Raw genomic sequence first — 24,883 nt, forward strand, 5'->3', positions numbered from 1 at the left:
TTTCCTCTTGGGAGACCCTAAGACTTCTCAGAGACTGAAGTGTCCACTGAGGTATGGCAAGGAAGCCCACAAGATGATGTACCAGGGATGCTCAGATTAAGATACAGATTAAGTCCCTTGGGATAATGAACATGGCCTTTGGGACGTGCATTTACTCCTGCCCGACAGGAAGTTCAGCTGATGATGAGCAAAAGGAAACTACAGTGACTGGAGGATAAGAAAGATTCCCACAAGTGACACCGAGGCTTCTGCAAATGAACTCTCTCACCACACAGCTGACTTTCTAATACAGGTCATGCTAGAAGAAATCCTTAATCATCTTTCTCTTCCTTCACTAGGCAGTGGTTTGCAAATCATTGTGAGAAGAGATTTTCAAAGAATAAAGAACAAAAAGATATAGGAAAAGCATAGAAGTGTATCAAGCAGTCCATTAGTATAAACTTTGTGTGGATTTGTGTGATATTTGTCAGCTTTGGAAGTTGTAGTTTTTTAAATTTATTCTAAATAAATGTTTACTCCTGTGCTTAGCTCCTTGAGGGATTTTCTAAAGACTATATATGGTTCATACTGTAAGCATATCTGTGGGATGCAATTCAATAATTTTCCTAGAAGGAAGAGCAAAGGATGGGCCTTCTTCCCTCTTCATTTTTGTAAAAAAATTTATTTTGTTTATTTTTATCTTTAAAAATTATATATTTATTTAATTTCTGAAAATATATTACATAAAATGGAAAAATTCTTGAAGGACAACTTGTAATTTGGCTAGAAAATTCAGATCTTTGTTAATTATTTTTAGTTTTAAAATGTTGTTAAAATATAACATTGGCCATTTTACCTAGTTTTTAGTGTACAAATTGAAGGCATGCATTATATTCAGTGTTGTACAGCCATTATCACTTTCGATTTCCAGAAGTTTTTCATCACTCAAACAGAAATTCTGTAACCTTTCAGGATATTTGTTGGGAGAATGGAATACTATTAAGCAATGACTCCCCAGGACTTCTTCAACCTTGCCCCTAATAACCTCTAATCTGTTTTCTGTCTCTAGGAATTTTCCTGTTATCTATATTTCATATAAGTGGAATCATCCACTCTTCATCTTTTTATGTCAAACTTACTTCACTTAGTATGTTTTCACACTTCATCTGTGTTGGAACATGTATCTGATGTTGTTCATTTTTATGGTTCCATTGTGTAGATAGAACATGTTTTGTCTACCCGTTTATCTGTTGAGGGATACCTGAGTTTTTTCCTACCTTTTAGCTATTGTGAGTAAAGCTGAAACTAATTTTGATGTACAAATGTCTCTTTCAGCCCATGTTTTCAATTCTTTTGGGTTTATGTCTAGAAGTGAAATTGTTGCATCGTGTGCTAATTCTCTTCAGCTTTACAAGGAACCACCAAACTATTTTTCACATTGATAGCATCATTTTAAATTCTAACCAGCAATGTGTGAGGGTTCCACATTTTCCACATCCTAGCCAACACTTTTTAGTTTCAATATTTTCATTGTAACCCTCCTTCTGGATGTGAACTGGTACCTCCTTGTAGTTTTGATCTGCATTTCTCTCATAACTAATAGGGTGAGAATATTTTCATGTTCTTATTGGCAATTTGTATGTCCTCTTTGGTCTGTTTAAGTCTTTTGTGCCATTTTACATTGGGTTTTGTTGTTGAGTTTTAGGGTTTCTATACATATTTTGGACATTAAACCCTTAGCACATGCGTGACATGCAAATATTTTCCTCATTCTGTTGATTGTCTTTTTACTTTATTTTTTTTAAGGTTTATTTATTTTGAAAGAGTGTCAGACAGAGGGAGACAGAGAGAGAGCATGATCTGGGAGAGGCGCAGAGGAAGAGAATCTTTCAAACTGACTACCTACTGAGCAAGGAGCCCGACACAGAGCTTGATCCCACAACCCATGAAATCATGACCTGAGCCAAAACCAAGAGTCAGATGTTTGACTGACTGAGCCACCTCAAGTGCCTCTTTTTATTTCTTGATAATGTTCTTTGATTCACAAAAGGCTTTTTAAAAATTTTTTTTGATAAAATTAGATTTATCTCTTTTTTTCTTTTGTTGGGCAACTTTAGTGTCCTACCTAAGAATCCATTGTCAAATCCAAAGTAATGAAGATGAATCCTTTTGTTTTATTCTAAGGGTTTTATGGTTCATCTCAATATTTAGGTCACTGATTCATTCTAGGTTAGTTTTTGAGTGTAGTGTAAGGTAGGGGTCCAGTTTCATTCTCTGGAATGTGAAGATCCAGTTGTGCCAACACCATTAGTTGAAGAGACCATTAGTTGAAGAGACTATTCTTTCCCCATTGAACAGACTTGGTGCTCTTGTCAAAAATCAGCCAGTCATAGATGTATGGGTTTATGTTTATCGTGGACTCTGAATTTTATTTCATTGGTCTCTTTGCCTATCCTCTGCTGGTCTTATACTTCCTTTTGTATTTTTTCTTACACTAGCCTCTTCCCTAAATTAATTAAGTGCACATCCCTCACAGTCTGGGTGTCCCAGTTATATGATCTCAGGACCTCTGAGGATTTATTTTCAGTTTTTGTTGTTGTTTCAGTTTTTTCTCTTTTAAAGATATAAATGATGCCATCTATTTCTTATCATTTGTTGTGCCTATACATATATATGTATAAATATGTGTTTATGTATATTTATATAAATATTTATGCAAACCAATAATAATACATAGTTTTACCCTTGTCAGTCTTTTAACTAGCCCTCTCTCTATATAAAGGGCGGATTTCAAGTAGTTTTTTATGGATCTGGAAATGGATATCTCTACCTTCAATGTGCTTATTATTTTAAAAAAATATTATTTGTTATTACATTGATTATTTGCTCAGACTCTGCCATGGGGTTGAGATAGTCCAATTCTATTGATTGGTTAGGCTTCATTATACCCTGTTTGTTCTGTATAATCTCTTCTTTTTTTTTTTTTTCCCCCCAAAGACTTTATATATTTGACAGAGAGAGAGATCACAAGTAGGCAGAGAGGCAGGCAGAGATAGAGCGGGAAGCAGGCTCCTCGCTGATTAGAAAGCCCAAAGCGAGGATCGATCCCAGGATCCTGAGATCATGACCTGAGCTGAAGGCAGAGGCTTAATCCACTGAGCCACCCAGGTGCCCCTCTTCTTTTTTTATATAGAAAATCTTCAGGTGATTAACAGCAGCAACAACAGAAAGTTGGCTGTAGGAAATGAGTAAAGAATTAAAAGGCATTCATTAACCTGTATGTCTCGGTGACAGGTGCTTTCTGGCTATTGCCATCTTGAGTCCCTGGAATCTCTGCTTATTGCACATGAAGGAATTAAAAACACAGCCTTCTGTATGTCTATAATTAGGAATATTGCTTGGCTTGAATACTACCTTCTTGTTAGTGATACACCTTTTAAACATTTAAGTTAAGAGTTGCCATTGCTCAAGAGATGAGAATCTAGGGTAGTATTTCCTGTCACCGTGTCTTTCCCTGAGATTTTCATTTGTGTTATGGAAAAAAAGAATGTTCTGTAATTAGATCAATTTGAAAAAAAAAAAAAACTTATTCATGTAACAGTTTTCTTTCTTTTTAATCGCAATTTTCTCAGAATCTTTTATGCAAGATGTCCATGGTAACTCAGTAAGAAAGTTGGATTGCAGTCTTTCCTAACTTGGATCTCAGAAACTGCATAGGACAGTTACATACCATTTTGGATAATGCTGATCTAGAAAAATATATCTAGATCCTTTTGGAAGATTGAGGGACAAATTATACTGAGTAGAAGAGATGAATAGCAGTATGACAACCCAGGAAGAATGACTTTGGGTTTTTTAATAGCTGCAGAGCACCCAATAGTTATGAAATATAACTAGAATACGGTCAAAAGCCAAGAAAAAAAAAAAAAAAGGAAAAATGTGGGATTGGACCAAAAGGGTTATCTTCATGGATTTGGGGCTGGCATATACCTCTTTAGAAATGGAGGAAAACCTGGTTCTTGGCCATGTTATACTTCCAATGTACTGTAATCAGAAAGAACAGCGGTGCTGCTTGTAATGGTTTTCACATTCCACAAGTTGGTTTGTCTTCAGGCATGTTTATTCAGTGCTCCTATGTTTAGTTGCTTTATCTCTCTGTGGGACCCCACTATTAAAATGTATTATGCATGAAAGGTTTAAATGAAAGGAAAGGTCACAGAGGGATCTGGGTAGACAGATTGTCTAAGGTTCTTTTGAGACAGTAAACTCAAAATACAGCACAGAGGAAAGCATAACCTTTGTGATTTTAATGTAAAACTAGGACTGTCTTCAAGATGGGCGATGCCTTTGTTCCTGAAGTCTGCTTTTGTGTTGCATAACTATGTATAAAATTTGATCTTACAGCTGCAAACAGTCTTTGTTTTAGAGTTTACTAATTTTAACTTGAAGACTTTAAAATAATCGGTGAATTGCTCAGAATTTCAAGTAGACCCCATGCTTCTCTGGGGACTAAACAGGATCTTTAAAAAAATTTTAGTGTTGTATCCCTTACGAATTTCATTCAAGATTACAAATATCAGGTAGTCTACAAAAGTACCTTGTGGTCTTTTTAGAATGTAAAATAATATTAGTGGTAAATCTTTACCAGCTACTGATGATGTGACAAATGTAGATTCTAATAAAACATGTCTTTTGTAAAATAAGCCACTTCTGTTGAGAAAGGAATATAAGATCACTATGCAAATCCACTGACAGCGTTCATTGTCTTTTGTTGCTCTATTATGTAATTCAGAATAAAAATAGGGTCCTCACATTATAGTTAACTATTTTATAATTTTGGAATTGTTCCATAATAATGCAGCAAGAAGAAAAATAATCAGAACTTTTCTCTTAATGTCCTAAATAGAATAGCTCAAACTATCAGATATTTAAAAAATTTTTTTTTCAATTTATTTATTTTCAGAAAAACATTATTCATTATTTTTTCACCACACCCAGTGCTCCATGCAAGCCGTGCCCTCTATAATACCCACCACCTGGTACCCCAACCTCCCACCCCCTCACCACTTCAAACCCCTCAGATTGTTTTTCAGATTTTTTAATCAGGTAGGCTTTTTGTTTTGTTTTGCCTTTTTTGTTTGTTTAATTTTTTTGGGGGGGTTTGTTTTTATCTTTGTAAATTTCTGGCATAATAAAACAATTTTGGAATATAATTCTAATTTAGCTTTAAATTTTCCTTTTAATCAGCTTGGAAAATAGTCAACCCCTAAAGATTCATGGCCTTTTTTTTTTTTTTCCTCTTAACTTCGCTTAATCCCTTCCCCAGATTTTTCAGGTATTCATTGTCACCCTTGCTTTTCTCCATTGATCCTACTCTTAGAAATGGATCTGTAACTTGAAATGTAGGGTACAGTGTAATTACCATTTAATCACACCAAATGTTATAGAGCATAAATATGATTCAACCACCCAAAATGTTATAGCGTGGTGTAGATTGATTCTGGAGAAATCTCAGTCATCAGCAAGGACCGTTTAGGCATATATTTTGTAGTTTAGCTTGCAATTTACAAATACTTACTTATAGAGTTCCAGTAATTCTTGTAAGCCAGGACATCTCATATGCCTGAGGATAAGAAGCACCTTAGGGTCTCTGATAGCCATCCCTCTGGCTCTAAAGATTGAGTGTCTACTTCCAAATAGTCATAAGAATTTCTGAAACTCACAGTCATGTTCCAGCCTTCTGAAAGGGTCTTTTCTCTTTTTAGCCTCTATAGATTCCTGTCAATTCAGTCCTTCCACAGTAGCAGGCTCAATTATGAATTATGGCTTTATTTATTTACCTGCAGGAATTTTTAAGCTATGAAAAACATGTTGCATTTAGTATGCATATATTTAAAACATGTGTGTCATATTTATTGATTCTGGAGGAGGCATTTATACTTAAAAAAAAAAAAACTTTTATACATATGGGAGAAACAAATTAGCCTTTTGGCTAATGTGCTTGAATTCCTGCTTTCCTAGGGCTGAGAGTTCATTGGCTGGAGCACAGCAGACAGAATTCTTAGTGGGAAGGAGCTGAACTGGAATACAAGAAGCTCATGAGAAAAGTTGGTTGCTTATGTACTTCTCATCCTTTCACTCCCTAGCTGCCTCTAATCATTTTAGCAAATTTCTCCTTCCTCTCATAGCTCAACCTGCTTTTCTGCCATAAGACCTATTACCTGAGCATTTGAAGCATGAAACATAGAAAATAAGAAAAGAGAAAGTGGGAAGGGGGCCTCTTTGAAGAGGGGATGAATGATGATGGAGGAGAATAGCTAAATGGAACTTCTTTTCTTGAATTAACTGTATTCTTTCTTTTTTCTTTCCTGGGTTTCTTTTCACCAAAGAACTCTCCATTCTTTTTTTTTAAAATTATTTTATTTTATTTTTATCCCCAGGGGGTACAGGTCTGTGAATTGCCAGGTTTACATACTTCACAGCACTCACCATAGCACATACCCTGCCCAATGTCCATAACCCAACCACCCTCTCCTGACCCCCTACCCCCAGCAACCCTCAGTTTGTTTTGTGAGTTTAAGAGTCACTTTTGGTTTATCTCCTTCCGGATCTCCATTCTTTTTCTTTAAATTTAATTTAATTTTTTATAAACATATATTTTTATCCCTAGGGGTACAGGTCTGTGAATCGCCAGGTTTACATACTTCACAGCACTCACCATAGCACATACCCTCCCCAATGTCCATTACCCCACCCCCCTTCTCCCAGCCCCACTCCTCCCAGCAACCCTCAGTTTGTTTTGTGAGATTAAGAGTCACTTATGGTTTGTCTCCCTCCCAATCCCATCTTGTTTCATTTATTCTTCTTCTACCCTCTTAACCCCCCATGTTGCATCTCCACTTCCTCATATCAGGGAGATCATATGATAGTTATCTTTCTCTGATTGACTTATTTTGCTAAGCATGATACCCTCTAGTTCCATCCACGTTGTCGCAAATGGCAAGATTTCATTTCTTTTGATGGCTGCATAGTATTCCGTTGTGTATATATAGCACATCTTCTTTATCCATTCATCTATTGATGGACATCTAGGTTCTTTCCATAGTTTGGCTATTGTAGACTTTGCTGCTATAAATACTGGGGTGGACGTGCCCCTTCAGATCACTACGTTTGTATCTTTAGGGTAAATACCCAGTAGTGCAATTGCTGGGTCATAGGGTAGTTCTATTTTCAACATTTTGAGGAACCTCCATGCTGTTTTCCAGAGTGGTTGCACCAGCTTGCATTCCCACCATCAGTGTAGGAGGGTTCCCCTTTCTCCGCATCCTCGCCAGCATCTGTCATTTCCTGACTTGTTAATTTTAGCCATTCTGACTGGTGTGAGGTGGTATCTCATTGTGGTTTTGATTTGTATCTCCCTGATGCTGAGTGATATGGAGCACTTTTTCATGTGTCTGTTGGCCATCTGGATGTCTTCTTAGCAGAAATGTCTGTTCATGTCCTCTGCCCATTTTTTGATTGGATTATTTGTTCTTTGGGTGTTGAGTTTGCTAAGTTCTTTATAAATTTTGGACACTAGCCCTTTATCTGATATGTCGTTTGCAAATATCTTCTCCCATTCTGTCAGTTGTCTTTTGGTTTTGTTAACTGTTTCCTTTGCTGTGCAAAAGGTTTTGATCTTGATGAAATCCCAATAGTTCATTTTTGCCCTTGTTGCCCTTGCCTTTGGCGATGTTCCTAGGAAGACGTTGCTGCACCTGAGGTAGAAGAGGTTGCTGCCTGTGTTCTCCTCAAGGATTTTGATGGATTCCTTTCTCACATTGAGGTCCTTCATCCATTTTGAGTCTATTTTTGTGTGTGGATCTCCATTCTTGATCAGTAGCAGTTTGAGGCTGTTACCTTCATCATTAGGAATAATCTGAGTCTTCCTGCCTTCTGTTGTTTGGTGTGTATTTTTACCTGGAGCCTGGATTTATTCTCACTCATTTCCTCCTTGAAAATACTGCTTAGGAAGCAAAAGTAACTAACATTTTGATTCAACTGGAATTTAATCTTCTGAGTTTTTCCAAGGTAGTACCAGGCTCATTATTGCCTGTTTTATACCCTGGATGGCAGAAGGAACAGGTAGGAAGAGATAGGTAGGTTTCTAGAAGCTAAATGATCCAATTATAATTGGTTTGTCCTGGATAGCTCAAAGCCTAGGAAATAGAGACAACCCACTGTAGTGGAACTTGCCTTGTTTTAGGAGATAACCACCAGGAACAAAATTGTTAAGAAAAAAAAAAAAAAAGTTAAGTTTTAAAAACAGCATTTTAAGTCAGGGGAAAAAATAGCAAAAAAACAAATGGTGCTGTAATGATGTAATCAGCAGTGGCTTCTGGACTCAGAAAAAACATATTTTGGACCTCAGAAGGTTTAGGCATATGTGGAAGAGGGAAATTTTCTTTGTCTTGTCCATTCTCTGTTTTTTTGTGAGAGTATAGGTTAACAGGGGCAAACTTAGGTGATACTTTTCAGCTGATGGAATATACCTGAGTTTTGGTTAGGAAGATGGTGATGAAAAATTCTAATAGATTTGAAGGAAGAAACATTGTGAAGGCAGGAAGAAGATTTTTGAATTATGTTTAAATTCTGTCTCACAGAATGCTTAATGCTAGTTTCTTAAGTCAACTAAGGACCTACAGAATTTTATTTTGTGCTTACTTTAGCAAATGGCATTCTAAGAATTGAAGAGTTAAATGTGTATTCCCACATGTGAACTAACTGAACTGAAAGCAACACTAACTTACCAGTCAAGTGAGATATACTAGGACCAGTGACAGAATCAGAATATCATCAAAGAGTTATTCCCTTTAGGCAAAGCTTGGAAAATTCAGAAATTGCTGAATTCTTGGAGAGTAGGAGATCATAAGTCACCATCAAACACAAGAAGATAGCAGTTGATATGTACTTGAGACTTTAAGGTAAACAGAAGAGAAAGCCGGAGACAGAATACAACTCTCCCTTTTGCCTCTCTGGAAGCAATTTCTCTTGATATGTTGACTCAAGTAATTTAGGGGAACTAAACATTGTTTCTTGAGGGGAAAGTAAACCAAACTTGAGATTGTAGTTCCAAGTTAATTGCTGTAATTTTGTTACTTCGTACAAAATAAAACATTTGTTCCAAACTTACTTTCCTTTATTTATTTGTACAGTGAGTAGTCAGTATGCGCCTGAGTTCAGTATATTAATGATGTTTAATAGTTGTGTGACATGAGGCAGGTGATTTTTTTTTAGCTCTTTTTGTCATCAACAAAACGAGAATTAAAATAATTTGTTCTTAAATTTGTGGAAAAGGTATTAAGAAAATTTTAAGATATCATATAAAATATTGGGGTATGGATTCTCAGTAAATACCATCTCATAGAAGTTTTATTTAATTATGTGGTTATAAACTTTCCAGTACAGAGTAAACACCAAAATAAAAGAATTCTCTGAAAAACCAAAACAAAACAACAGGCCATTGCCTAATAAGATAATAAAATGATTGTTATTACTAATAATAAATTTTACAAAGAGCTATTTGTAAGACTCAAAAGTGTATCTGAAGCAGTCTTTTATTTTTGTGACTTCCAGTGAGTTTATAGTCCTGTGCAAGTAAATAGTATATGTGCTTTTTAAGGGAATGGGCAAGTAGAAACACCTGCGTTTTACTAGATGAGGACCTTTCTACATAGGGTTTGATAATCTCCATCAGGCCTTAGAAGAAATTATAGGGCAGCAGAAAATGTCACCCCAAAATAAGCTTCTGGGTCGAAGTTAACCATGTGTAAAAGACACTTAACATTTATAAGTAAAATCTCCATATGTAAGGGTGTCTTCCTCTCTCTATGAGGAAGAAGAGGCTGACTAAATCCAAATGATGGCTAAAACTGATCGATACTTACCAACTTTAACTCTGCATGAAAACGATATTTTTGTTTACTGTGTTTTCCCAGGCAAACTCCCATAACTGGCCTTCCCTCCCATCTGACAGATTCCTTTTGTCCTTATCTGGAGGTGATATTTAAGGAGGTGGCTCTGGCCATTTGGGGGAGTTATTCAGTGTTCCTGAGTATCTTCCATGTAAGGGGGAGGTATACATCTTATTAAACTTGTGTTTGTTTTTCTTCCATTAATCTGTCATCTTATTACAAGGCAGTCTCAGCCAAGAGCCTAGACTGATAGAAGAAGAAAATGTTTTCCTCCACTGTGGAATCATTAGAAATCCTATGATTTGATACATATTTGTGACTTTTTGGATCATGACCTATCAGTGGTTAGAATGATACAGTTACAAAAAATTTTTTTTAGCGCAGCTAAACTATATCATTCTGTTTGTATTATGTATGATGCATATATGTTATACATTTGTCCAAACCCATAGAATGTATAGTACCTGTAATGAACACTAGAGTAAATTAAGGACTTTTGTGATGAGAAAATAGACTGTAGGTTTATCTGTGGTGAAAAAATAGACCGTTCTGGTAAATGGTGTCGGTAATGAGGGAGGATATGCATGTGTAGGGATAGGGGTATATGAGAAATCTCTGCATCTCTCAAATTTCTTATAAACCTATAACTAAAAAGCTTTTTAAAAAGCTTTTTAAAAAACATTAAGCAACAACAAAAATATTTGTGTGTGGTTCTGGTTGTTGTAATGATATAGTGACTTTATCCGTGCTACTAAGCCACTACATATTGTAAAAATAATAATAATTTTTAAGAAGCCCTAGCAGAGCTATGATACTAATTCACATACAGATATGCCTGTAGTTTGGAAATATAAAAACAAAACTCCATATGTCAGATTTCCTTTATTAAGCTACTTTTGATTAAAGCTAATTAATATGCTGCTGAGAAAGCAATGTCCGTGGAGATATTTTGAAATTGTTGACTAGCAGATGTTTCTCATTGCTCACCATGTGGAAGAATAGTATATATGAGGACCCCCTTTCTGTCTCAGGAGCTCTCTGATTTATGCTCTGCTCAGACAGTTACATAATGATTTGCAAAATGATGGTTGTTCTAGAGATAAAGAGCAGTACAGTCAAGTGCTAGTTAATTTGTGTTAGTATTCTTGGGGAACAGTGACTTTTGTAAACATGTCAGCTCTTTCTTTGCAAATCTGTTTTCATTCTGTGTATTGATCATATAAAACACATTACGTGGAAGTACCCATTGACCTTCAAAATAAAACAGCCAGTTATTTTACCAGCATGATGGGTTTATTCAGGAATAGCAGAGGAATTGCACTTAAAAACATATAAACTCTAGCAAACCCTAGGCAATCCTGGAGATCAAAGGAGAGGAACCTTGCTTTATAGAGAAAAAGGTGACTTTGGGAAGGGCTGTTTTGAAGGAAAGTCAGAAGAGAAGTGAGAGTTCAATTTTTCTTTCTTTCTTTTTAAGATTATTTATTTATTTATTTGACGGACAGAGATCACAAGTAGGCAGAGAAGCAGGCTGAGAGAGAGGAGGAAGCAGGCTCCCTGCTGAGCAGAGAGCTGGATGTCAGGCTCCATCCCAGGACCCCTGGGATTATGACCTGAGCCTAAGGCAGAGGCTTTAACCCACTGAGCCACCCAGGTGCCCGGAGAGTTCAATTTCTAGTGTACCCTCCCCCAACTTCCCTTGAGACTAGCACCTTACATAATCATTCTGCGTTCATCAAAACTGAGAAATTAACAATGATACAGTGCTACCTCCTAAACTACAGACTTTAGTTAGAGTTCATCATTTCTTCTGCTACTGCCCTCTTTCTGTTTTAAGATTCAGTTCAGGATTCCACATTGCATTTAGTTGTTATGTGTGCTTACTCTTCAGATCTGTGAAAGTGTTTCAGTTCAGTTTTTCTTTTTTAGAAGTAATTGGGAATTGGCACCTTTTTAGAAATAATGGGTAGATATTTTTAAAAAGCCCCTCAGTTTTGTTCTTGTGATGTTTTCTCGTGTGAGTGTAATAGATGTGAGTTCATACTGACATCTCTGACTTCCTCATTCACCTTCCCTTTGCTCTTTTGTAGCTTCCTTATGTGATACTGAGAAACTGACTCTAAATATCTATCATTTGTTTTTTCACTCCTGGTATAACATGTAAAGTAATTCAGAAAGCTAGCCCTTAGTGCAGTGAGAAACAAATTTACCTTCTAGACCACAGGTGTGGTTCTTTTTATCTCTAATCCAGTAGCACCTAGTGACAACATTGTTAGCCTAACTTACCGAGTCAGCTCCTTTTTGCCTACCCCTTTTGATTTCAGGTTATATAATTGCAGTACAGTTAGTTGTTTTTACAGAGCAAAATAGTGATTCAATTGTATTATTTCCAGCTTCCCTTGAATTACTATCAGTAATGCTAGCTTTCATATACAAAACTTCTGATTATGAATAGATCTCTTTCCAGGCTCTTTCCAGGTATATTTGTTCATCTGTATGCTCATACCACTTATTTTAAATAAAACTTTATAAAAAAATATGTCTGCTAGGAGATACCTTCCTTCATTCTCATTATTTTAACTTTATGAATTTGAAGGGCACTTCAGAATTTTTAAAAAGATTTATTTATTTATTTGACAGACAGAGATCACAAGTAGGCAGAGGGAGATAGGGGGAAGCAGGCTTCCCACTGAGTAGAGAGCCCGGTGCAGGACTCGATCCCAGGACCCTGAGACCATGACCCAAGCCGAATTAACTCACTGAGCCACCCAGGCGCCCCTGAAGGACACTTCTAAATTTTATGAGAAAGTGAATTTATATTTAATAGGATATATTTTATGAATATTGTCACCTTCATTGTATAGTTTTCCCATTTGCTAAGATAGTGTATTTCTGTATTTTAAGTATTCTTTGATGTCCTTCCATAATATTCTGTGCATTTTTAAGTAATTCTTTTTATGAGTTTTGTTACTTTTATTTCAAGTTTATTTTCATTATAATAGCTTTAGGGTGCCTGAGTGGCTCAATCCTTATGCATCTGTCTTTGGCTTCAGGTCATGATCCTGGGGTCCTGGGATCCAGCCCCATATCTGGCTTCCTGCTCAGTGGGGAGCCTGCTTCTCCCTCTCTAGCTCCTGTGCTTGTTTTCCCTCTCTCACTCTCTCTCTGTCATAAATAAATAAAATATTTTTTAAAAACTAACTTTAAAAACATCTATTCTGAAATGTTGCTTACCAGTTTAAATTTTTGTGTAGTAAACTTTCATACACAGTTGATTTCACTTACTACCTGTGGTAATTTGTCTATAGGTTCTCCTGGATTTTCTTTTATGAATACATTACGTATTTAGTGGACAATGGCACTTTTGTTTCTTTTGTTCTAATCCTGAAATCAATCTCTGTCTCTCTCTCTCTCAGTCTCTCTCTTACTTTGTTTCATTGTACTACTTGAATTTTATAGTACAATGGTGAAGAGAATGATAATAGCAGGCATCCATGTCTTGTTGCTAAACTTCTAAAAGATGACTTCTGACCTATCACCGTTATATGTGGTGTTATAATTTTTTGACAGATAACTTTTATTGGTTAAAAAGTTACATTTATTCCTTATTTACTATGATTTTTCTTCCAAATCATAAATCATTTCAACTTTTACCAACTTTTTATGCATATATTAATATGACCATTTGACTTTTAGTTTTTTATGGCTCAGTTTGGTGAATTACTTAAAGGGACTGCTCAAGGTTAAAATAGCTGTTACTGCCTATGATTAAATTATACTTGGTGATGATTTATATATTTTTGGATTCAGTTTGCTAATACATTAGGATTTTTTGGATAAAAATTCATAGGTAAAATTGGCCAACAATGTTTTTTTTTTTAAATTTTTTCAACTTATTTATTTTCAGAAAAACAGTATTCATTATTTTTTCACCACACCCAGTGCTCCATGCAAGCCGTGCCCTCTATAATACCCACCACCTGGTACCCCAATCTTCCACACCCCCACCACTTCAAAACCCTCAGATTGTTTTTCAGAGTCCATAGTCTCTCATGATTCACCTCCCCTTCCAATTTACCCCAACTCCCTTCTCTTCTCTAACACCCCTTGTCCTCCATGATATTTGTTATGCTCCACAAATAAGTGAAACCATATGATAATTGACTCTCTCTGCTTGACTTATTTCACTCAGCATAATCTCTTCCAGTCCTGTCCATGTTGCTACAAAAGTTGGGTATTCATCCTTTCTGATGGAGGCATAATACTCCATAGTGTATGTGGACCACATCTTCCTTATCCATTCGTCCGTTGAAGGGCATCTTGGTTCTTTCCATAGTTTGGCGACCATGGCCATTGCTGCTATAAACATTGGGGTACAGATGGCCCTTCTTTTCACGACATCTGTATCCCTGGGGTAAATACCCAGGAGTGCAATTGCAGGGTCATAGGGAAGCTCTATTTTTAATTTCTTGAGGAATCTCCACACTTTTCTCCAAAGAGGCTGCACCAACTTGCATTCCCACCAACAGTGGAAGAGGGTTCCCCTTTCTCCACATCCTCTCCAACACATGTTGTTTCCTGTTTTGGACCATTTGGGCCATTCTAACTGGCCATTCTAACTGGTGTAAGATGATATCTCAATGTGGTTTTAATTTGAATCTCCCTGAGGGCTAATGATGATGAACATTTTTTCATGTGTCTGATAGCCATTTGTATGTCTTGATTGGAGAAGTGTCTGTTCATAACTTCTGCCCATTTTTTGATATGTTTGCCTGTTTCGTGTGTGTTGAGTTTGAGGAGTTCATTATAGATCCTGGATATCAACCTTTTGTCTGTACTGTCATTTGCAAATATCTTCTCCCATTCCATGGGTTGCCTCTTTGTTTTTTTGACTGTTTCCTTTGCTGTGCAGAAGCTTTTGATTTTGATGAAGTCCCAAAAGTTTATTTTCACTTTTGTTTCCTTTCCCTTGGAGACATATCTTGAAAGAAGTTGGTGTGGCTGATATCGAAGAGATTACTGCCTATGGTCTCCTCTAGGATTCTGATGGATTCCTGTCTCACGTTGAGGTCTTTTATCTATTTTGAGTTTATCTTTGTGTATGGTGTAAGAGAATGGTCGAGTTTCATTCTTCTACATATAGCTGTCCAGTTTTCCCAGCACCAGTTATTGAAGAGACTGTCTTTTTTGCACTGTATATTTTTTCCTGTTTTGTCGAAGATTAATTGACCGTAGAGTGGAGGGTCCATATCAGGGCTCTCTACTCTGTTCCACTGGTCTATGTGTCTGTTTTTATGCCAGTACCATGCTGTCTTGGTGATCACAGCTTTGTAATAAAGCTTGAAATCAGGTAATGTGATGCCGCCAGTTTTATTTTTGTTTTTCAACATTTCCTTAGCGATTTGGGGTCTCTTCTGATTCCATACAACCTTTAGGATTATTTGCTCCAGCTCTTTGAAGAATGCCAGTGGAATTTTGATCGGAATGACATTAAAAGTATAGATTGCTCTAGGCAGTATAGACATTTTAACAATGTTTATTCTTCCGATCCAAGAGCATGGAATGGTCTTCCATCTATTTGTGTCTTCTTCAATTTCTTTCATGAGTGTTCTGTAGTTCCTCGAGTACAGATCCTTTACCTCTTTAGTTAGGTTTATTCCCAGGTATCTTACGGTTCTTGGTGCTATAGTAAATAGAATCGATTCTCTAATTTCCCTTTCTGTATGTTCATTGTTAGTGTATAAGAAAGCCACTGATTTCTGCACATTGACTTTGTATCCTGCCACATTGCTGAATTGCTGTATGAGTTCTAGTAGTTTGGGGGTGGAGTCTTTTGGGTTTTCCATATAAAGAATCATGTCATCTGCGAAGAGAGAGAGTTTGACTTCTTCATTACCAATTTGGATACCTTTTATTTCTCTTTATTGTCTGATTGCTGTTGCTAGGACTTCTAATACTATGTTGAACAAGAGTGGTGAAAGTGGGCATCCTTGTCTTATTCCTGATCTCAACGGGAAGGCTGCAAGCTTTTTCCCATTGAGGAGATGATATTTGCTGTGGGTCTTTCATAGATAGATTTGATGAGGTTCAGGAATGTTCCCTCTATCCCTGTACTTTGAAGTGTTTTAATAAGGAACATATGCTGGATTTTGTCAAATGCTTTTTCTGCATCAATTGAGAGGACCATGTGGTTCTCCTCTCTTCTCATATTAATTTGTTGTATCACACTGATTGATTTGCGAATGTTGAACCATCCTTGTAGCCCAGGGATGAATTAACAAGATCCTAGCCAACAGGATCCAACAGCACATTAAAAAGATTATCCACCATGATCAGGTGGGATTCATCCCGACAATGTTTTTTGGTTTTTTGTTTTTATTATTTTTGTTTTGTTGTGGGGTTTTTTTGCTGTCTATGTCTTGGGATCAAGTTACAATATGTTTCTGTCTATTTCAAAGAATAATATGAGACCTTTCTGGTTTCTTCTTTAGGGGCTCAGAAATAGGGGAGACAGGCAGAAAGCTCAATTAAGGAAAGTACCACATGAGAATGATATGTTCCTGCCCCACTTCTTGGCAGTAAGTAGGCTACCAGAATTTAGATGTTTTTCCTGGAAAAAACAGAGCATAGTTACAAGGAAAACAAGTAAATATGGATGTTTTGATACACCCAAGTTAGTAAATTTAAAGATCTATACCTGATATTACAATTGGAGTGTGTGTGTGTGTGTGTGTGTGTGTATGAGAGAGAGAGAGGGGGAGAGAGAGAGAGATTGAGAGAGAAGGTGTGAAATCAGTATGAGATATAACAGACATACAGGAAGGATAGATTGAGAGAAAAACAAACCAGAATTTATTCAGCAAAATCATCTAGGAGTCATATATAAGTGAATTTGGGGTTTGCTGCCTACTGAAAGAATATTATGATGAGAAGAGAAAACCTATCAGGATATCTGACAGGGAGAGCCACTGCATTAAAGCATTTTAAAGGTATCCTTCCACCCTGAATAGAACTATCTCATAAAATCAGTAAACTTATAATTTTCCTTTAAATACATTACATTTAAATTTTGGTTGTTGCCTTTTCAGTGCTCTAGGGCAAAAATGCGTTATTAGGCCTTTGGATTTGCAACTGGTCTATTCCCTAAGACTTTGTAACTATCTGCTTCCACTGATTTGTTTAATAACAGTGACCCTAGGATCATTTATATTCCTTAAATAGCCAAAAAATAATCTGAGGAAAATCAAGGAAAGTCATTGCTCTAAAACCTAAAATGTGCATTACTTCCAAAAAGAAAGGAAAGAAGAAGAACTGATGCAAGAAAGATGAACAAGCTGTGTCTCTTTGACTTAAAAATAATGATTTAAAGCTAAAACCTACAGATATATAATAATTATAAGAAAGAGTAAAGTTGTTAGATCCTTAAAAACATAAAATTATTAAAATCATGATTTAATCAAACCAGCTCTTGTCTCTCGTATACTCATTATATACTCTTCTTGAAGAATACTAGATGTTCGAGAAGTATTTTTTATTTTCCACCAGTAAGTAATGTCACCTTGGCAAAACATCTGTATTTGGCCCTCAGAAAGGAACATTTATTAATACCAACATGGTATGCAGTAGCTACCCAGAAAGCAATGGCAGATTCACACTCCATCCCATAGTTCATGATTTACAGTCTTGCTAAGGATTTTTAGAAAATACAGTAGACCTGCAACAAATCCAATGTTTGAAGGTCACAGAATAGATTGGGGCTTGCTGCAATAAAAATCACTTAAAATACATAATTTTTATTGAAAAAGGGTTACCTGCCGTTTAGGAATCCCTTTGTAGCCATATGCTATTATATGATTATTACATATATAAAGACAGTACATATGGGATAAAGGTACCATGAGAGGACAAAGGGATAGAATTCTTGTTATATTAACAGTCATGGTCTTAATAACACAAATGTTAGAAAAAGAAATGTAGCGTGTCTGTTGTTACATAGAAAAATGATTTGAGAAATTTTGCTTGCTCTACTGCAAAGAAAAAAAGAATGAGAGAGGAGTTTAAAATAGGCAGACAGATATTTTAATACATCCTGTCTTGGATTTGAGTAGTTCACAATAAAATAAATACCTCAAATACATCTGTGGTTTCTAATATGCCTCACTTATAATTAAAACACGAGTTTCCTTTTAAGCTGGCTTATTTGACCATTTCTATATAATAAAAACATAATGTTTTGGAACTATAATTTGGTGATGTTTAAGAGAAGGCAACAAAATTGACAAAATTGAGTATTTTAAATAAGTGTTAAATATTAAGTGGCATATTTTCACATGAAGTAAGAGAAAAAAATGGAGCCAAGTACAATAATTTATCCTTTTATAATGGAGCCTACCCTGCGGTGCATGTTTAACTTTTCTCTAGAAAGGGATGTCAGCTAATGAATCCAAATCAAAGGAGAATATGGGGGTTCCCTTAGTATAGTTTATATTAGGACAGGTTCCTAGTACTTAAGTAAAGATTTGTTTATGTAGATTTGGTTTCTTTCACATTTCTCTGTAAGTGTGAGTCTTTTATATTTCAAGAATTACAATCTATGACTTGGATTCATTTCTAAAAATGTGAGAAATGACTTAGCATTAGTGGGTATCAGTAATGTGATTGGCAGCTGTAAGGTGCCATTACGGTAAAATGATCAGTTTTGAAAGCTTACATCATAATAAGTACATTCCTCACACATATAAAAAGCTGTTTACTCTTCACCTCTTCAGGAGAATAACCTGTTATAAAATTATACTTAAATTTAAATATCAAGTCTGGAAATCTCTGTGAAAAGCAAGATGCTAGGCAGTTGGGTTTGTCTCATAATTTCCCGTCTTTCTTTCACGACACCGAGGCATGCTGCTCTAAGAGAAGGTGGTACTATTCTGTGAATGTTTTGTTTACTTTGTTAACTCACACTTAACTCAGTTCACATCCCTGTCATCACTTTTGGCAGAACACCCAACATTCGGAGTTTCCCGGGACCCCTTCCCAACACAAACCTTGGAGCTAAGTAATACAGGTAACTAGGGGGAAGAACTTCTGTTAGGTCCATGATGGTCACCGATGATCAGGCTGAGTTAATCTTTTCTAAAGCAGGGAGCCCCATACATCTGAACACCTGCTTCCTTACCGCCAAGCCAGACTGCTGGCCCTTGGCTGTGGCTCCCTGGGGTGAGGGGCATTGTGTTGGGACTATGGGTAGCTGAGAATCATTCTCTCACAGGTACTCTCTGTTCTCTGGTGCAGTTAAGGAATTTTTTTTTGAAGGTATCTGCTTTTCCAAGAACCTTCTTAATTCTCCATTACTCTTGAAACCTAATTCCCTTTCTCTTTGTAGTTGAAGCATTCCCTTCTCCCTTAAAATTCTGTAGCCATGCTGGGACATCCTAGAACACAAAATACTGTTTTCATATTCTAGGGAAACCCAATTATCCAAGCACAAAAATGTATCTGCTCTGAAGAAAAGTAAGGAGAGAATGGGGGGGAATTCTTTTCATGTATAACAAAAACTACAAAAATGTGAAAAGTTAAGAATATTATTCTGCAAAATTTAGGGGTGCCTGGGTGGCTCAGTGGGTTAAAGCCTCTGCCTTCAGCTCAGGTCATGACCCCAGGGTCCTGGGATGGAGCCCTGCATCAGGCTCTCTGCTCAGCAGGAGGCCTGCTTCTCTTCCTCTCTCTCTGCCTGCCTCTCTGCCTACTTGTGAATTCTGTCTGTCAAATAAATAAATAAAGTCTTTAAAAAAAAAAAAAGAATATTATTCTGCAGAGTTTAGCTACTATAAACTTATTTAGGTTTTTTGTTTTCTTTTCTTTGTTTGCTTCAGTTAGACATAAAAATGTGCATCCTTAGGACCTGAGTCAAGGGAATGTTTTCTTCTAAAAGCAATGTTAACAATCAAGTAAAAAGAGTCTTCAAAAAACAAGAAGAGGTGGGAAGGATTGACATTGCAATTGGAAGGAAATGCTTGGGGGTGCCTGGGTGGCTCAGTGGGTTAAGCCTCTGCCTTCAGCTCAGGTCATGATCTCAGGGTCCTGGGATCAAGCCCCATATCAGGCTCTCTGCTCGGCGGGAAGCCTGCTTCCCCCACTCTCTCCCTGCCTGCCTCTCTGCCTACTTGTGATCTCTCTCTCTCTGTGTCAAATAAATAAATAAAATCTTTAAAAAAAAAATAAGAAAAGAAAGGAAATGCTTATTATTTTTTTTATTTATTTGTTTTAAAAGATTTTATTATTAGAGAGCATGAGGAGTGGGAGAGGGAGAAGCAGACTCCCCACTAAGCAGGGAGCCCAGTGTGGAGCTTGATCCCAGGACCCTGGGATCACAACCTGAGCCAAAGGCACTTAACCGAATGAGCCACCCAGGTACCCCAGGAGATGCTTATTTTAGTCCCTTCAGACTGCTATAACAAAATACCTTAGCATAGGTAGCTAAAAAACAGACCTTATTTCTCACAATCCCGGAGGCTAGGAAATCCAAAGTCAAGGTGTGAGCATTGCCTGTGATGAAGTCCCAGAACCTAGGTCGGGTTCGGTGGGGTGAGGTTCGGAGCCGACAGCTAAAGAAAGAATTCTTAAGACATCTCTGGTGCAAAAAGTGGTTTATTAGAGCACAGGGACAGGACCCGTGGGCAGGCAGAGATGTGGCTGCCCAGGGCCTGTGAGGAGTGTCTGGTTATATACACAGGAGTTGGGTAGGTGAGGACAAAGGGGTGTTCAGAAGAGCTATTGGGGCAAAGAATACTATCAGGATATTGAAGTCCTGGTTACTATCAAGTCAAGGCATTTCCCCTCTAATGAGGCATTAACATAAAGACAATTGGGAATTTCCTGGTGGAATGTTACATTCCTGCTATCAAGCGTCCTTGTGAGTGAGATTTAGGTTTAGAAGAAATTTAACTTTATTTACTTTTCTTTTTACCTCCGCCTCCTTTGGTTTCTTATGGAGGGGAGGGTGGCATTAGGGCTTGAGGAACTGAGTTATGTGTCCTTGGAAATTGGGCTATTGATAAGGTAACTTCTTTGTTTGTAAATCTCAAGGACATTTGCAAACAAAGGGAGACTCCTGCCTTACAGGACTGTGATCTCTGCAATATAACCATTTGTTCTTCTTTTAGGGCAGTCAGGGGTGCCTGAGGAATGTCATACATATTACTAAGGGGAGTGTGTGGAGAGGGGGTACAAGGCGCCAGCCCCTGCTCCCTCCTCAGCCAGCCTCCTGCTCCCTCATCACCTGGAGAGAGTGGCTTCATGGCTTGTAGACAACTTCCCTTTCTCTTTTTGCTCACATTGTCTATTCTTAGGTCATGCTTCTAGAGAGTTCTCTGGTTTCTTTTTTTTTTTTTTTATTTAAAAGATTTTATTTATTTATTTATTTGCGAGAGAGACAGTGAGAGAGAGCATGAGCAAGGAGAAGGTCAGAGAGAGAAGCAGACTCCCTGTGGAGCTGGGAGCCCGATGTGGGACTCGATCCCAAGACTCCAGGATCATGACCTGAGCCGAAGGCAGTCGTCCAACCAACTGAGCCACCCAGGCGTCCCTGGTTTCTTCCTTTTCTTACAGGAGCACTAACCCCATCATGGGGTTACCACCCTCATGACCTCATCAAAACCCAATCACCTCCCAAGGGATCTGCTTTCAAGTACTATCATGTTGAGGATGAGTATTTCAACATGTGAATTTCAGGGGAACACAGACATTCAGTCCATTATGATGCTATTAGGAGCATTTTTTTAACTTTATTTAACAGATGGTTTTCAGGTTTAATATATCACTTATATCATCCAAGCCATCACGCAGGTCACCATTATTCTCTGTTGACTTCTGTTGTTCATGTGATGGAATATGAACAGCTGAATGTTAATCATGACCTGATCTCTTCCTTTCTCCACTTATATTGTATATGTCAGCCACCTTGGCATTTCTCCTAATATGTCTTACCATTTTTTTCAAATTCAATAAACTGAAAACTGATGTTATCCTCATGTTTTTCTCAAAAAGCCTTCCTGGCATTCTTAATTCTCTGGTTTGAGTCAACAATGACCTGGTCACTCATTCCCACAATTGAGTCACCTTTGAAATTGACCCCCCTGTCAAGTACAGTCCTTAAGTGTAATATACTTGTTTTTTCCTTCCTAGTCTCACGGACTCACTGTCATCCTTTGTGATTCAGACACTTAGTATTTCATATCTGGAGTATTGTTGTTGTCACTTTTGTTTCCATTTTTACTCCTAACAGACCCTCCTGTGCTGACTTGGTTATTCTTCCTCTAGCTTGCCTTGGTTCATGTTACTCCCTTGCTTAACATTGTGGATATTTTACATGTCTGTGATAACACTTATGTCTGGCCATCAAAACCATATGATCGGGGCTCATTTCACTTCTGCATTCACCTGCATTAGACTCACTGCCAAAATCTTTTTTGCTTGCTGTCCTTTCCCTTTCCTGGTATGCTTTCAGAGCTCCTTTCTGCTTCTCAAAATTCTGCCATTCCTTGAGGCCCGGTTTTACTCACACCATCTTTATTAACTCTCCTTCAGAGAGTTAATAGCCATTAATAGGCTAAGTTCTAGCCATTAATAGGCTTCTCTCATGGGAACTGCTGTTATATTTCTTCTACCATCCATTTGGCACACAATGTCCATTGATTTGCATTTTACTTTGGCTTTTTTGTTTGGATTATTTTGTCTCCTTTGGGTTCATTTGTAGCTAAAGCAGGTTTAAATTTACATTTGCAACTCAAGATAGTTACATGTGTCATTTAGTTCTCTTTTACACAAGAACTAGTTTTGTTCAGAACTAAGCCAAGTTCTGGAGTTCACATTTCTTCTGATGAAGGATCTGTTGATTCTCAATAATCACACACTAGGAAATTTCAATTTCGACAACAGGAGAGGGCCCGGGAAATTTTTTGGTCTCCTCTGTGGCTCTCTGGAAGTGTATGAATTAAGATGGGATAATGTTAGCATTGTGTCTGTTGTACAGTGGCCGACTCATCATGGCATGTGTCCAAGTGCATAGTTGCTCTCGGTTTTCTGAGGAGACAGGGGGAGCCTCCTCAGTGACTTTTTGGATTCTCTTGGCCTCTCCTGCCTTTGAGCACTGAGCAGTTTGCTTATCCCCAGTTACAGCCAGGGCCTCTGGAGTCTGGGCATATTTGCCCAGCTCAGGTGCCACTGCCTGCTAAGTCAGAGCTCTTACAGATTGCCCCTTCTGGACTCAGGCAGAATAGTGCATTCTGGTTGTGAGATCCAGCTTTATAATAAGCCACCAAAGTGACAGAATGATACACTTTGGTATTGGGGATAACGACCTTCCTATGGAGAAAACAGAACATTCTAAGGAGCCATGCAGCTAAACGTGATCTTCACTTTGAAAACCTTCTCTGAAGTAGAGTTTCTCTGTGGAGTTAGTCCAGAGATGTCCTTTGTTTAGAAAGTAGCTTACTGTGAAGCCACAGCCAATAGGGGGCCTTGAGGCCATTTCACGAGTTCCTTCCCTCCTTCATGTATTCTTTCTCTCACTCATAGGCTCTGAGATTACATCCTACCAAATCTTTGGGGGTGTTCTGGAACCAATTCCAGTGAGGGTTGGGATTGGTTCCCTTGACAACACCAAACAATTCTTGGACACCAGGTGGGTGTCCTACAATTCAACTCACTTCTGACATTGTCTACTCATATTAGATCTCTTAGGTTAACAGTTCAGTACTACCAGACTGACCCCCAAAGACACTTCAGACACTAGTTAACAGGCTGGACTCCTGACCAATCAGCTATATTGGCGGTTCCAACAACTCTCACCGTAGGTTTCAGATGCCAGTAGCAAGTCCAGATTGTTACCTGTACTTTCTGATCAACCAAAAAGAAATCAGAGGTTCCTACAAACCCCTCCTTTCCTGGGTTTCATTACTTTGCTAGAATGGCTCACAGAATTCAGAGAAATAGTTTACATACTAGATCACTGGTTTATTGTAAAAGGATATAACTCTGGTTCTCTTTTCTGAACTCCTGTCCCAGCCTTCCCTACAGTCCAGGAGTCTTCCTCTTTTTCCTTCTCAGTTCTCTAATTGTTTTTGCATTTTTTTTTTAAGATTAGTTATTTATTTATTTATTTGACAGAGAGAGATCACAAGTAGGCAGAGAGGCAGGCAGAGAGAGAGAGGAGGAAGCAGGCTCCCTGCTGAGCAGAGAGCCCGATGCGGGACTCGATCCCAGGACCCTGAGATCATGACCTGAGCCGAAGGCAGTGGCTTAACCCACTGAGCCACCCAGGCGCCCTGTTTTTGCATTTTTTAACCTAAATCTTTTCTTCTTGTAATAGAATCTGCATCTTGCAAATGAGTGCATTGCCCTCCAGACTATTATTTCTGACAAGTGCTTTTAAAAATCTTTTTGGAAGGTTAAGTCCAGACAGTTAATCCTTTTTTTCCCCTCTAGGCAGCACTTTCTTTCTTCCTGATTAGTGTATAGTACTGGCTCCATGGGTTCAAGATCACATGGCAACAAAAAGTTTTCTGGAAATAAAGACCTTATTCAGTGGAAATCATCCAGTAGGGAAATGAAAAAGAATGTGTTGTATGTATTCACCAGTTAAAATGAATGACACAGATCTATGTATATCTATCTTTATCTCAGTGTAGGCATATCAGTGTCTAATGTTTAGTAGAATTATGTTTCTAAAGTGACAGATATAATTTTAGCTGCATGATGGGTTCATGGACTTTCAATTAATTTATTTATTTTTAAGATTTATTTGAGAGAGAGAGGGAGTGAGTGAGTGGGGCGGGGGAGCAGAGGAAGAGGCAGACCCCCGCTGAACAGGGAGCCCAGGGGACTCAAGCTGGGGACCCGGAGATCATGACCTGAACCGAAGGCATCTAGATGCTTAAGCAACTGAGCCATGCAGG

Source organism: Neovison vison, chromosome 1 (genome assembly GCF_020171115.1).
Source record: "Neovison vison isolate M4711 chromosome 1, ASM_NN_V1, whole genome shotgun sequence".
In the NCBI taxonomy this organism is placed as follows: Eukaryota; Metazoa; Chordata; class Mammalia; order Carnivora; family Mustelidae; genus Neogale; species Neogale vison.